Consider the following 16,629-nt stretch of genomic DNA (forward strand, 5'->3'; position numbering starts at 1 on the left):
AATGTTTTTTTAATCAAACTAATCGAAAATTACCTCGGGATTGTTGACATTGGTTTCGTCTACTCTTTTTCTGTTGAATGTTTGGAACCGTTGGCTCTCAGCAATCAACTCTTCGGCTTTGGTTCCCATTGAATGCTGGTATGGGTGATATTTCGACGGGGGATGGCCACTCCAGGAGTCAAGAGATGGCGAGGGCGGATGCCTCTGAAGCAAAAATTTCTAATATTTTTTTATCCAACTAATCAAAACTTTTTTCATTGAAAATGTTCTTTAAGTGATGCAGAAAAAAAACCCGCAAAACCGAAGTAAAATTATCTAATATTTTTTTCACTAACAGACTAATAGCATCTTAATTTATTGAAAATGATTCCCATGCGAAAAACCCTCAAATCCAAAGGTAACTTATAAACAACCTCTTATTTTTTCTGCTATCAAACTAATCAAAACTTAACTTATTAAAACTGATACATATGCGATGCAAGCAACAGACCCGCAAAACCGAAACAAAACTATATAATATTTTTTTACTATCAAACTAATCGAAAAGTACTTCGGAGTTGTTGACATTGGTTTCGCAGACTCTTTTACTGTCGAATATTTGGACCCGCTGGCTCTCAGCAATTAACTCGTCGGCATTGGTTCCCATTGAATGCTGGTATGGGTGATATTTCGACGGGGGATGGCCACTCCAGGAGTCAAAAGATGGCGAGGGCGGATGCCTCTGAAGCAAAAATATCTAATATTTCTTTATCCAACTAATCAAAACTTTTTTCATTGAAAATGTTCTTTAAGTGATGCAGAAAAAAAGACCCGCAAAACCGAAGTAAAATTATCTAATACTTTTTTCACTAACAGACTAATAGCATCTTAATTTATTGAAAATGATTCCCATGCGAAAAACCCTCAAATCCAAAGGTAACTTATAAACAACCTCTTAATTTTTCTGCTATCAAACTAATCAAAACTTAACTTATTAAAACTGATACATATGCGATGCAAGCAACAGACCCGCAAAACCGAAACAAAATTATATAATATTTTTTTACTATCAAACTAATCGAAAAGTACCTCGGAGTTGTTGACATTGGTTTCGCAGACTCTTTTACTGTCGAATATTTGGACCCGCTGGCTCTCAGCAATTAACTCGTTGGCATAGGTTCCCTTTGAATGCTGGTTTGGGTGATATGGCGACGGGGGATGGCCACTCCAGGAGTCAAAGGATGGCGAAGGCGGAAGCCTCTGAAGCAAAAATATCTAATATTTTTTTTACCAACTAATCGAAACTTTTTTCATTGAAATTGTTCTTTAAGTGATGCAGAAAAAAACCCGCAAAACCGGAGGAAAATTATCTAATATATTTTTTTCGCCGATGCGATGCAGGCAAAAAACCCCCAAAACCAATGGTAAATTATAAACAATCTTTTAATTTTTCTGCTATCAAACTAATCAAAACTTAACTTATTAAAATTGATACCTATTCGATGCAAGCACTATACCCGCAAAACCGAAACAAAATTATATATTATTTTTTTTACTATCAAACTAATCGAAAATTACCTCGGAAATGTTGAAATTGGTTTCGCCGAGTCTTTTTCGGTCAAATATTTGGACCCGCTGGCTCTCAGCAATTAACTCGTCAGCATTTGGGACCTTTGAATGCTGTTACAGATGATGTGGCGACGGGGAAGGCCACTCCAGGAGTCAAAGTATGGCGAGGGAGGATGCCTCTGAAGCAAAAATTTCTAATACTTTTTCTACTATCCAACTAATAAAAACTTATTTCATTGAAAATGTTTTGTATGCCATGCAGGCAAAAAACCCGCAAAACAGAAGCAAAATTATCTAAGTTTTTTTTCTGCTATCAAACTAACCGAATCTTCAACTCTGTCACCCGGAAGGGAAATGGTTCGGCAATTATCAATGCAAAGGTTGTCGACAATCGGGTCGCCTACAATTACTGTGTGCAGTTGCAGATAGCTTTGAGAATTTTTAAGGATAAATTCTATGGGACGTCCTTTCTCGGCTTCTTTAAGATTTTGCCCTGAACCTGGTCTTTCGAGAAGGATTCTATAAACTTCTTCAGAGGGGTTACCTCGGGATTGCTTACAAAGGTTTCGCCGACTCTTTCTCTGTCGAATGTTTGGACCTGTTGGCTCTAACCAATTAACTCGTCGGCATTGGTTGCCTTTGAATGCTGATATGGGCGATATGGCGACGGGGGATGGCCACTCAAGGAGTCAAAGTATGGCAAGGGTGGATGCCTCTGAAGCAAAAATATTTAATATTTTTTATCCAACTAATGGAAAGTTTTTTCATTGAAAATGTTCTTCAAGTGATGCAGAAAAAATTCCGCAAAACCGAAGGAAAATTATCTAACATTTTTTCTAACAAACTAATCGCATCTTAATTTATTGAAAGTGATTACGATGCGATGCAGGCAAAAAAACCCGTAAAACCGAAGGTAATTTATAAACAATTTTTCAATTTTTCTGCTATCAAACTAATCAAAACTTAACTTATTAAAACTGATACCTATGCGATGCAAGCAACAAAACCGCAAAACCGAAACAAAATTATATATTGTTTTTTTGCTGTCGAACTAATCGAAAATTACCTCGGAAATGTTGAAATTGGTTTCGCCGAGTCTTTTTCTGTCGAACGTTTGGACCCGCTGGCTCTCAGCAATTAACTCATCGGCATTGGTTGTCTTTGAATGCTGATATGGGTGATATGGCGACGGGGGATGGCCACTCAAGGAGTCAAAGTATGGCGAGGGTGGATGCCTCTGAAGCAAAAATATCTAATATTTTTTCTACTATCCAACTAATTGAAACTAAATTCATTGAAAATGTTCTGTAAGAGATGCAGGAAAAAAACCCGCAAAACCGAAGAAAAATTATCTATTATTTCTACTATCAAACTAATCGAATCTTAATTTTTTGAAAAAGATACCTATGCGATGCAGGCAACAAACCTGCAAAACCGAAACCAAAATTTTATGTTTTTTTTACTTTCAAACTAATCGAAAATTACCTCGGGTTTGTTGAAATTGGTTTCGCCTACTCTTTTTCTGTCGAATGTTTGGACCCGCTGGCTCTCAGCAATTAACTCGTCGGCATTGGTTGCCTTCGAATGCTGATATTGGTGATATGGTGACGGGGGATGGCCACTCAAGGAGTCAAAGTATGGCGAGGGCGGATGCCTCTGAAGCAAAAATATCTAATATTTTTTCTACTATCCAACTAATCGAAACTAATATCATTGAAAATGTTCTGAAAGCGATGCAGGCAAAGAACCAACAAAACCGAAGAAAAATTATCTATTTTTTTCTACTATCAAACTAATCGAATCTTAATTTTTTGAAAATGATACCTATGCGATGCAGGCAACAAAACCCGCAAAACCGAAACCAAAATTATATACTGTTTTTCTTTTTACTTTCAAACTAATCGAAAAGTACCTCGGGGTTGTTGACATTGGTTCCGCAGACTCTTTTACTGTCGATTGTTTGGACCCGCTGGCTCTCAGCAATTAACTCGTCGGCATTGGTTCCCATTGAATGCTGGTATGGGTGATATTTCGACGGGGGATGGCCACTCCAGGAGTCAAAAGATGGCGAGGGCGGATGCCTCTGAAGCAAGAATATCTAATATTTCTTTATCCAACTAATCAAAACTTTTTTCATTGAAAATGTTCTGTAAGTGATGCAGAAAAAAAAACCCGCAAAACCGAAGTAAAATTATCTAATATTTTTTTCACTAACAGACTAATAGCATCTTAATTTATTGAAAATGATTCCCATGCGAAAAACCCTCAAATCCAAAGGTAACTTATAAACAACCTCTTAATTTTTCTGCTATCAAACTAATCAAAACTTAACTTATTAAAACTGATACATATGCGATGCAAGCAACAGACCCGCAAAATCGAAACAAAATTATATAATATTTTTTTACTATCAAACTAATCGAAAAGTACCTCGGAGTTGTTGACATTGGTTTCGCAGACTCTTTTACTGTCGAATGTTTGGACCCGCTGGCTCTCAGCAATTAACTCGTCGGCATAGGTTCCCTTTGAATGCTGGTTTGGGTGATATGGCGACGGAGATGGCCACTCCAGGAGTCAAAGGATGGCGAAGGCGGAAGCCTCTGAAGCAAAAATATCTAATATTTTTTTTACCAACTAATCGAAACTTTTTTCATTGAAATTGTTCTTTAAGTGATGCAGAAAAAAACCCGCAAAACCGGAGGAAAATTATCTAATATATTTTTTTCGCCGATGCGATGCAGGCAAAAAACACGCAAAACCGGAGGAAAATTATCTAATATATTTTTTTCGCCGATGCGATGCAGGCAAAAAACCCGCAAAACCGGAGGAAAATTATCTAATATATTTTTTTCGCCGATGCGATGCAGGCAAAAAACCCGCAAAACCGGAGGAAAATTATCTAATATATTTTTTTCGCCGATGCGATGCAGGCAAAAAACCCGCAAAACCAAAGGTAAATTATAAACAATCTTTTAATTTTTCTGCTATCAAACTAATCAAAACTTAACTTATTAAAATTGATACCTATTCGATGCAAGCACTAAACCCGCAAAACCGAAACAAAATTATATATTATTTTTTTACTATCAAACTAATCGAAAATTACCTCGGAAATGTTGAAATTGGTTTCGCCGAGTCTTTTTCGGTCAAATATTTGGACCCGTTGGCTCTCAGCAATTAACTCGTCAGCATTTGGGACCTTTGAATGCTGTTACAGATGATGTGGCGACGGGGAAGGCCACTCCAGGAGTCAAAGTATGGCGAGGGAGGATGCCTCTGAAGCAAAAATTTCTAATACTTTTTCTACTATCCAACTAATCAATACTTATTTCATTGAAAATGTTTTGTATGCCATGCAGGCAAAAAACCCGCAAAACAGAAGCAAAATTATCTAAGTTTTTTTTCTGCTATCAAACTAACCGAATCTTCAACTCTGTCACCCGGAAGGGAAATGGTTCGGCAATTATCAATGCAAAGGTTGTCGACAATCGAGTCGCCTACAATTACTGTGTGCAGTTGCAGATAGCTTTGAGAATTTTTAAGGATAAATTCTATGGGACGTCCTTTCTCGGCTTTTTTAAGATTTTGCCCTGAAGCTGGTCTTTCGAGAAGGATTCTATAAACTTCTTCAGAGGGGTTACCTCGGGATTGCTTACAAAGGTTTCGCCGACTCTTTCTCTGTCGAATGTTTGGACCTGTTGGCTCTAACCAATTAACTCGTCGGCATTGGTTGCCTTTGAATGCTGATATGGGCGATATGGCGACGGGGGATGGCCACTCAAGGAGTCAAAGTATGGCAAGGGTGGATGCCTCTGAAGCAAAAATATTTAATATTTTTTATCCAACTAATGGAAAGTTTTTTCATTGAAAATGTTCTTTAAGTGATGCAGAAAAAATTCCGCAAAACCGAAAGAAAATTATCTAACATTTTTTCTAATAAACTAATCGCATCTTAATTTATTGAAAGTGATTACGATGCGATGCAGGCAAAAAACCCGTAAAACCGAAGGTAATTTATAAACAATCTTTCAATTTTTCTGCTATCAAACTAATCAAAACTTAACTTATTAAAACTGATACCTATGCGATGCAAGCAACAAAACCGCAAAACCGAAACAAAATTATATATTGTTTTTTGCTATCAAACTAATCGAAAATTACCTCGGAAATGTTGAAATTGGTTTCGCCGAGTCTTTTTCTGTCGAACGTTTGGACCCGCTGGCTCTCAGCAATTAACTCATTGGCATTGGTTGTCTTTGAATGCTGATATGGGTGATATGGCGACGGGGGATGGCCTTTCAAGGAGTCAAAGTATGGCGAGGGTGGATGCCTCTGAAGCAAAAATATCTAATATTTTTTCTACTATCCAACTAATTGAAACAAAATTCATTGAAAATGTTCTGTAAGCGATGCAGGCAAAGAACCCGCAAAACCGAAGAAAAATTATCTATTATTTTTTCTACTATCAAACTAATCGAATCTTTATTTTTTGAAAAGGATACCTATGCGATGCAGGCAACAAACCCGCAAAACCGAAACCAAAATATTATATGTTTTTTTACTTTCAAACTAATCAAAAATTACCTGGATTTGTTGACATTGGTTTCGCAGACTCTTTTACTGTCGAATGTTCGGATTCGCTGGCTCTCAGCAATTAACTCGTCAGCATTGGGGACCTTTGAATGCTGGTACAGATGATGTGGCCACGGGGAAGGCCACTCCAGGAATCAAAGTATGGCGAGGGAAGATGCCTCTGAAGCAAAAATTTCTAATAATTTTTCTACTATCCAACTAATCAAAACTTATTTCATTGAAAATGTTTTGTTTGCGATGCAGGCAAAAAACCCGCAAAACAGAAGCCAGATTATCTAATTTTTTTTCTGCTATCAAACTAACCGAATCTTTAACTCTGCCACCCGGAAGTGAAAAAGTGTCGGCAATTATCAATGCAAAGGTTGTCGGTAGACAATCGAATTGCCTATTATTACTGTGTGCAGTTGCAGATAGCTTTGAAAATTTTTAAGGATAAATTCTATGGGACGTCCTTTCTCGGCTTTTTTAAAGGAAAATTATCTAATATATTTTTTTCGCCGATGCGATGCAGGCAAAAAACCCGCAAAACCAAAGGTAAATTATAAACAATCTTTTAATTTTTCTGCTATCAAACTAATCAAAACTTAACTTATTAAAATTGATACCTATTCGATGCAAGCACTAAACCCGCAAAACCGAAACAAAATTATATATTATTTTTTTTTACTATCAAACTAATCGAAAATTACCTCGGAAATGTTGAAATTGGTTTCGCCGAGTCTTTTTCGGTCAATTATTTGGACCCGTTGGCTCTCAGCAATTAACTCGTCAGCATTTGGGACCTTTGAATGCTGTTACAGATGATGTGGCGACGGGGAAGGCCACTCCAGGAGTCAAAGTATGGCGAGGGAGGATGCCTCTGAAGCAAAAATTTCTAATACTTTTTCTACTATCCAACTAATCAAAACTTATTTCATTGAAAATGTTTTGTATGCCATGCAGGCAAAAAACCCGCAAAACAGAAGCAAAATTATCTAAGTTTTTTTCTGCTATCAAACTAACCGAATCTTCAACTCTGTCACCCGGAAGGGAAATGGTTCGGCAATTATCAATGCAAAGGTTGTCGACAATCGGGTCGCCTACAATTACTGTGTGCAGTTGCAGATAGCTTTGAGAATTTTTAAGGATAAATTCTATGGGACGTCCTTTCTCGGCTTCTTTAAGATTTTGCCCTGAACCTGGTCTTTCGAGAAGGATTCTATAAACTTCTTCAGAGGGGTTACCTCGGGATTGCTTACAAAGGTTTCGCCGACTCTTTCTCTGTCGAATGTTTGGACCTGTTGGCTCTAACCAATTAACTCGTCGGCATTGGTTGCCTTTGAATGCTGATATGGGCGATATGGCGACGGGGGATGGCCACTCAAGGAGTCAAAGTATGGCGAGGGAGGATGCCTCTGAAGCAAAAATTTCTAATAATTTTTCTACTATCCAACTAATCAAAACTTATTTCATTGAAAATGTTTTGTTTGCGATGCAGGCAAAAAACCCGCAAAACAGAAGCCAGATTATCTAATTTTTTTTTCTGCTATCAAACTAACCGAATCTTTAACTCTGCCACCCGGAAGTGAAAAAGTGTCGGCAATTATCAATGCAAAGGTTGTCGGTAGACAATCGAATTGCCTATTATTACTGTGTGCAGTTGCAGATAGCTTTGAAAATTTTTAAGGATAAATTCTATGGGACGTCCTTTCTCGGCTTTTTTAAAGGAAAATTATCTAATATATTTTTTTCGCCGATGCGATGCAGGCAAAAAACCCGCAAAACCGAAGGTAAATTATAAACAATCTTTTAATTTTTCTGCTATCAAACTAATCAAAACTTAACTTATTAAAATTGATACCTATTCGATGCAAGCACTAAACCCGCAAAACCGAAACAAAATTATATATTATTTTTTTTACTATCAAACTAATCGAAAATTACCTCAGAAATGTTGAAATTGGTTTCGCCGAGTCTTTTTCGGTCAAATATTTGGACCCGTTGGCTCTCAGCAATTAACTCGTCAGCATTTGGGACCTTTGAATGCTGTTACAGATGATGTGGCGACGGGGAAGGCCACTCCAGGAGTCAAAGTATGGCGAGGGAGGATGCCTCTGAAGCAAAAATTTCTAATACTTTTTCTACTATCCAACTAATCAAAACTTATTTCATTGAAAATGTTTTGTATGCCATGCAGGCAAAAAACCCGCAAAACAGAAGCAAAATTATCTAAGTTTTTTTTCTGCTATCAAACTAACCGAATCTTCAACTCTGTCACCCGGAAGGGAAATGGTTCGGCAATTATCAATGCAAAGGTTGTCGACAATCGAGTCGCCTACAATTACTGTGTGCAGTTGCAGATAGCTTTGAGAATTTTTAAGGATAAATTCTATGGGACGTCCTTTCTCGGCTTTTTTAAGATTTTGCCCTGAAACTGGTCTTTCGAGAAAGATTCTATAAACTTCTTCAGAGGGGTTACCTCGGGATTGCTTACAAAGGTTTCGCCGACTCTTTCTCTGTCGAATGTTTGGACCTGTTGACTCTAACCAATTAACTCGTCGGCATTGGTTGCCTTTGAATGCCGATATGGGCGATATGGCGACGGGGGATGGCCACTCAAGGAGTCAAAGTATGGCAAGGGTGGATGCCTCTGAAGCAAAAATATTTAATATTTTTTATCCAACTAATGGAAAGTTTTTTCATTGAAAATGTTCTTTAAGTGATGCAGAAAAAATTCCGCAAAACCGAAAGAAAATTATCTAACATTTTTTCTAACAAACTAATCGCATCTTAATTTATTGAAAGTGATTACGATGCGATGCAGGCAAAAAACCCGTAAAACCGAAGGTAATTTATAAACAATCTTTCAATTTTTCTGCTATCAAACTAATCAAAACTTAACTTATTAAAACTGATACCTATGCGATGCAAGCAACAAAACCGCAAAACCGAAACAAAATTATATATTGTTTTTTTGCCATCAAACTAATCGAAAATTACCTCGGAAATGTTGAAATTGGTTTCGCCGAGTCTTTTTCTGTCGAACGTTTGGACCCGCTGGCTCTCAACAATTAACTCATTGGCATTGGTTGTCTTTGAATGCTGATATGGGTGATATGGCGACGGGGGATGGCCTTTCAAGGAGTCAAAGTATGGCGAGGGTGGATGCCTCTGAAGCAAAAATATCTAATATTTTTTCTACTATCCAACTAATTGAAACTAAATTCATTGAAAATGTTCTGTAAGCGATGCAGGCAAAGAACCCGCAAAACCGAAGAAAAATTATCTATTATTTTTTCTACTATCAAACTAATCGAATCTTTATTTTTTGAAAAAGATACCTATGCGATGCAGGCAACAAACCCGCAAAACCGAAACCAAAATATTATATGTTTTTTTACTTTCAAACTAATCAAAAATTACCTGGAGTTGTTGACATTGGTTTCGCAGACTCTTTTACTGTCGAATGTTTGGACCCGCTGGCTCTCAGCAATTAACTCGTCAGCATTGGGGACCTTTGAATGCTGGTACAGATGATGTGGCCACGGGGAAGGCCACTCCAGGAATCAAAGTATGGCGAGGGAGGATGCCTCTGAAGCAAAAATTTCTAATAATTTTTCTACTATCCAACTAATCAAAACTTATTTCATTGAAAATGTTTTGTTTGCGATGCAGGCAAAAAACCCGCAAAACAGAAGCAAAATTATCTAAGTTTTTTTTTCTGCTATCAAACTAACCGAATCTTCAACTCTGTCACCCGGAAGGGAAATGGTTCGGCAATTATCAATGCAAAGGTTGTCGACAATCGAATTGCCTATTATTACTGTGTGCAGTTGCAGATAGCTTTGAAAATTTTTAAGGATAAATTCTATGGGACGTCCTTTCTCGGCTTTTTTAAAGGAAAATTATCTAATATATTTTTTTCGCCGATGCGATGCAGGCAAAAAACCCGCAAAACCAAAGGTAAATTATAAACAATCTTTTAATTTTTCTGCTATCAAACTAATCAAAACTTAACTTATTAAAATTGATACCTATTCGATGCAAGCACTAAACCCGCAAAACCGAAACGAAATTATATATTATTTTTTTTACTATCAAACTAATCGAAAATTACCTCGGAAATGTTGAAATTGGTTTCGCCGAGTCTTTTTCGGTCAAATATTTGGACCCGTTGGCTCTCAGCAATTAACTCGTCAGCATTTGGGACCTTTGAATGCTGTTACAGATGATGTGGCGACGGGGAAGGCCACTCCAGGAGTCAAAGTATGGCGAGGGAGAATGCCTTGAGAATTTTTAAGGATAAATTCTATGGGACGTCCTTTCTCGGCTTTTTTAAGATTTTGCCCTGAAGCTGGTCTTTTGAGAAGGATTCTATAAACTTCTTCAGAGGGGTTACCTCGGGATTGCTTACAAAGGTTTCGCCGACTCTTTCTCTGTCGAATGTTTGGACCTGTTGGCTCTAACCAATTAACTCGTCGGCATTGGTTGCCTTTGAATGCTGATATGGGCGATATGGCGACGGGGGATGGCCACTCAAGGAGTCAAAGTATGGCAAGGGTGGATGCCTCTGAAGCAAAAATATTTAATATTTTTTATCCAACTAATGGAAAGTTTTTTCATTGAAAATGTTCTTTAAGTGATGCAGAAAAAAATTCCGCAAAACCGAAGGAAAATTATCTAACATTTTTTCGAACAAACTAATCGCATCTTAATTTATTGAAAGTGATTACGATGCGATGCAGGCAAAAAACCCGTAAAACCGAAGGTAATTTATAAACAATCTTTCAATTTTTCTGCTATCAAACTAATCAAAACTTAACTTATTAAAACTGATACCTATGCGATGCAAGCAACAAAACCGCAAAACCGAAACAAAATTATATATTGTTTTTTGCTATCAAACTAATCGAAAATTACCTCGGAAATGTTGAAATTGGTTTCGCCGAGTCTTTTTCTGTCGAACGTTTGGACCCGCTGGCTCTCAGCAATTAACTCATTGGCATTGGTTGTCTTTGAATGCTGATATGGGTGATATGGCGACGGGGGATGGCCACTCAAGGAGTCAAAGTATGGCGAGGGTGGATGCCTCTGAAGCAAAAATATCTAATATTTTTTCTACTATCCAACTAATTGAAACTAAATTCATTGAAAATGTTCTGTAAGCGATGCAGGCAAAGAACCCGCAAAACCGAAGAAAAATTATCTATTATTTTTTCTACTATCAAACTAATCGAATCTTTATTTCTTGAAAAAGATACCTATGCGATGCAGGCAACAAACCCGCAAAACCGAAACCAAATTTTTATATGTTTTTTTTACTTTCAAACTAATCAAAAATTACCTGGAGTTGTTGACATTGGTTTCGCAGACCCTTTTACTGTCGAATGTTTGGACCCGCTGGCTCTCAGCAATTAACTCGTCAGCATTGGGGACCTTTGAATGCTGGTACAGATGATGTGGCCACGGGGAAGGCCACTCCAGGAATCAAAGTATGGCGAGGGAGGATGCCTCTGAAGCAAAAATTTCTAATAATTTTTCTACTATCCAACTAATCAAAACTTATTTCATTGAAAATGTTTTGTTTGCGATGCAGGCAAAAACCCGCAAAACAGAAGCCAGATTATCTAATTTTTTTTTCTGCTATCAAACTAACCGAATCTTTAACTCTGCCACCCGGAAGTGAAAAAGTGTCGGCAATTATCAATGCAAAGGTTGTCGGTAGACAATCGAATTGCCTATTATTACTGTGTGCAGTTGCAGATAGCTTTGAAAATTTTTAAGGATAAATTCTATGGGACGTCCTTTCTTCGGCTTTTTTAAGACTTTGCCCTGAACCTGGTCTTTCGAGAAGGATTCTATAAACTTCTTCAGAGGGGTTACCTCGGGATTGCTTACAAAGGTTTCGCCGACTCTTTCTCTGTCGAATGTTTGGACCTGTTGGCTCTAACCAATTAACTCATTGGCATTGGTTGCCTTCGAATGCTGCTCATGGCCACTCAAGGAGTCAAAGTATGGCGAGGGCGGATGCCTCTGAAGCAAAAATATCTAATAGTTTTTCTACTTTCCAACTAATCGAAACTAATTTCATTGAAAATGTTCTGTAAGCGATGCAGGCAAAAAATCCGCAAAACCGAAGAAAAATCAAGTATTATTTTTCTACTATCAAACTAATCGAATCTTATTTTTTTGAAAAAGATACCTATGCGACGCAGGCAACAAACCCGCAAAACCGAAACCAAAATTGTATAATGTTTTTTTACTTTCAAACTAATCGAAAAGTACCTCGGGGTTGTTGACATTGGTTTCGCAGACTCTTTTACTCTCGAATGTTTGGACCCGCTGGCTCTCAGCAATTAACTCGTTGCCATTGGTTCCCTTTGAATGTTGGTATGGGTGATATGGCGACGGAGGATGGCAACTCCAGGAGTCAAAGGATGGCGAGGGCGGATGCCTCTGAAGCAAAATTATCTAATACTTTTTCTGCTATCCAACTAATCGAAACTAATTTCATTGAAAATGTTCTGTAAGAGATGCAGAAAAAAACCCCGCAAAACCGAAGGAAAATTAGCTAATGTTTTTTCTACTATCAAACTAATCGCATATTAATTTATTGAAAATGATTCCTACGCGATGCAGGCAAAAAAACCCCCAAAACCGAAGCTAACTTATAAACAATCTTATAATTTTTCTGCTGTCGAACTAATCAAAACTTAACTTATTAAAACTGATACCTATGCGATGCAAGCAACAAACCCGCATAACCGAAACAAAATTATATATATTTTTTTACTATCAATCTAATCGAAAATTACCTCGGAATTGTTGAATTTGGTTTCGCCGAGTCTTTCTATCGAATGTTTGGACCCGTTGGCTCTCAGCAATTAACTCGTCAGCGTTGGGGCCCTTTGAATGCTGGTACAGATGATGTGGCGACGGGGTAGGCCACTCCAGGAGTCAAAGTATGGCGAGGGAGGATGCCTCTGACGCAAAAATATCTAATATTTTTTCTACTATCCAACTAATCAAAACTTATTTCATTGAAAATGTTCTGTATGCGATGCAGTCAAAAAACCCGCAAAACAGAAGCCAGATTATCTAAATTTTTTTTCTGCTATCAATCTAACCGAATCTTTAAGTCTGCCACCCAGAAGTGAAATTGTTCGGCATTTATCAATGCAAAGGTTGTCGACAATCGAATCGCCTACAATTACTGTGTGCAGTTGCAGATAGCTTTGAAGAATTTTAAGGATAAATTCTATGGGACGTCCTTTCTCCATTTTTTTAAAGATTTTGCCCTGAACCTGGTCTTTCGAGAAGGATTCTTTAAACTTCTTCAGAGGGGTTACCTCGGGATTGCTTACAAAGGTTTTGCCGACTCTTTCTCTGTCGAATGTTTGGACCTGTTGGCTCTAACCAATTAACTCGTCAGCATTGGGGCCCTCCGAAATCTGGTACGGATGATATGGCGACGGTGGATGACCACACCAGGAGTCAAAGTATGGCAAGGGCAGATACGTCTGAAGCAAAATTATCTAATATTTTTTCTATTATCCAACTAATCAAAACTTTTCATTGAAAATGTTCTGTATGCGATGCAGGCAAAAACCCGCAAAACAGAAGCCAGATTATCTAATTTTTTTTTCTGCTATCAAACTAACCGAATCTTCAACTCTGTCACCCGGAAGGGAAATGGTTCGGCAATTATCAATGCAAAGGTTGTCGACAATCGAATTGCCTATTATTACTGTGTGCAGTTGCAGATAGCTTTGAAAATTTTTAAGGATAAATTCTATGGGACGTCCTTTCTCGGCTTTTTTAAAGGAAAATTATCTAATATATTTTTTTCGCCGATGCGATGCAGGCAAAAAACCCGCAAAACCAAAGGTAAATTATAAACAATCTTTTAATTTTTCTGCTATCAAACTAATCAAAACTTAACTTATTAAAATTGATACCTATTCGATGCAAGCACTAAACCCGCAAAACCGAAACAAAATTATATATTATTTTTTTTACTATCAAACTAATCGAAAATTACCTCGGAAATGTTGAAATTGGTTTCGCCGAGTCTTTTTCGGTCAAATATTTGGACCCGTTGGCTCTCAGCAATTAACTCGTCAGCATTTGGGACCTTTGAATGCTGTTACAGATGATGTGGCGACGGGGAAGGCCACTCCAGGAGTCAAAGTATGGCGAGGGAGAATGCCTTGAGAATTTTTAAGGATAAATTCTATGGGACGTCCTTTCTCGGCTTTTTTAAGATTTTGCCCTGAAGCTGGTCTTTTGAGAAGGATTCTATAAACTTCTTCAGAGGGGTTACCTCGGGATTGCTTACAAAGGTTTCGCCGACTCTTTCTCTGTCGAATGTTTGGACCTGTTGGCTCTAACCAATTAACTCGTCGGCATTGGTTGCCTTTGAATGCTGATATGGGCGATATGGCGACGGGGGATGGCCACTCAAGGAGTCAAAGTATGGCAAGGGTGGATGCCTCTGAAGCAAAAATATTTAATATTTTTTATCCAACTAATGGAAAGTTTTTTCATTGAAAATGTTCTTTAAGTGATGCAGAAAAAAATTCCGCAAAACCGAAGGAAAATTATCTAACATTTTTTCGAACAAACTAATCGCATCTTAATTTATTGAAAGTGATTACGATGCGATGCAGGCAAAAAACCCGTAAAACGGAAGGTAATTTATAAACAATCTTTCAATTTTTCTGCTATCAAACTAATCAAAACTTAACTTATTAAAACTGATACCTATGCGATGCAAGCAACAAAACCGCAAAACCGAAACAAAATTATATATTGTTTTTTTTGCTATCAAACTAATCGAAAATTACCTCGGAAATGTTGAAATTGGTTTCGCCGAGTCTTTTTCTGTCGAACGTTTGGACCCGCTGGCTCTCAGCAATTAACTCATTGGCATTGGTTGTCTTTGAATGCTGATATGGGTGATATGGCGACGGGGGATGGCCACTCAAGGAGTCAAAGTATGGCGAGGGTGGATGCCTCTGAAGCAAAAATATCTAATATTTTTTCTACTATCCAACTAATTGAAACTAAATTCATTGAAAATGTTCTGTAAGCGATGCAGGCAAAGAACCCGCAAAACCGAAGAAAAATTGTCTATTATTTTTTCTACTATCAAACTAATCGAATCTTTATTTTTTGAAAAAGATACCTATGCGATGCAGGCAACAAACCCGCAAAACCGAAACCAAAATTTTATATGTTTTTTTTACTTTCAAACTAATCAAAAATTACCTGGAGTTGTTGACATTGGTTTCGCAGACCCTTTTACTGTCGAATGTTTGGACCCGCTGGCTCTCAGCAATTAACTCGTCAGCATTGGGGACCTTTGAATGCTGGTACAGATGATGTGGCCACGGGGAAGGCCACTCCAGGAATCAAAGTATGGCGAGGGAGGATGCCTCTGAAGCAAAAATTTCTAATAATTTTTCTACTATCCAACTAATCAAAACTTATTTCATTGAAAATGTTTTGTTTGCGATGCAGGCAAAAACCCGCAAAACAGAAGCCAGATTATCTAATTTTTTTTTCTGCTATCAAACTAACCGAATCTTTAACTCTGCCACCCGGAAGTGAAAAAGTGTCGGCAATTATCAATGCAAAGGTTGTCGGTAGACAATCGAATTGCCTATTATTACTGTGTGCAGTTGCAGATAGCTTTGAAAATTTTTAAGGATAAATTCTATGGGACGTCCTTTCTTCGGCTTTTTTAAGACTTTGCCCTGAACCTGGTCTTTCGAGAAGGATTCTTTAAACTTCTTCAGAGGGGTTACCTCGGGATTGCTTACAAAGGTTTCGCCGACTCTTTCTCTGTCGAATGTTTGGACCTGTTGGCTCTAACCAATTAACTCATTGGCATTGGTTGCCTTCGAATGCTGCTCATGGCCACTCAAGGAGTCAAAGTATGGCGAGGGCGGATGCCTCTGAAGCAAAAATATCTAATAGTTTTTCTACTTTCCAACTAATCGAAACTAATTTCATTGAAAATGTTCTGTAAGCGATGCAGGCAAAAAATCCGCAAAACCGAAGAAAAATCAAGTATTATTTTTCTACTATCAAACTAATCGAATCTTATTTTTTTGAAAAAGATACCTATGCGACGCAGGCAACAAACCCGCAAAACCGAAACCAAAATTGTATAATGTTTTTTTACTTTCAAACTAATCGAAAAGTACCTCGGGGTTGTTGACATTGGTTTCGCAGACTCTTTTACTCTCGAATGTTTGGACCCGCTGGCTCTCAGCAATTAACTCGTTGCCATTGGTTCCCTTTGAATGTTGGTATGGGTGATATGGCGACGGAGGATGGCAACTCCAGGAGTCAAAGGATGGCGAGGGCGGATGCCTCTGAAGCAAAATTATCTAATACTTTTTCTGCTATCCAACTAATCGAAACTAATTTCATTGAAAATGTTCTGTAAGAGATGCAGAAAAAAACCCCGCAAAACCGAAGGAAAATTAGCTAATGTTTTTT

Source organism: Convolutriloba macropyga, chromosome 2, assembly GCF_964194025.1.
Source record: "Convolutriloba macropyga chromosome 2, txConMacr16.3, whole genome shotgun sequence".
NCBI classification, from domain to species: domain Eukaryota; kingdom Metazoa; phylum Xenacoelomorpha; order Acoela; family Convolutidae; genus Convolutriloba; species Convolutriloba macropyga.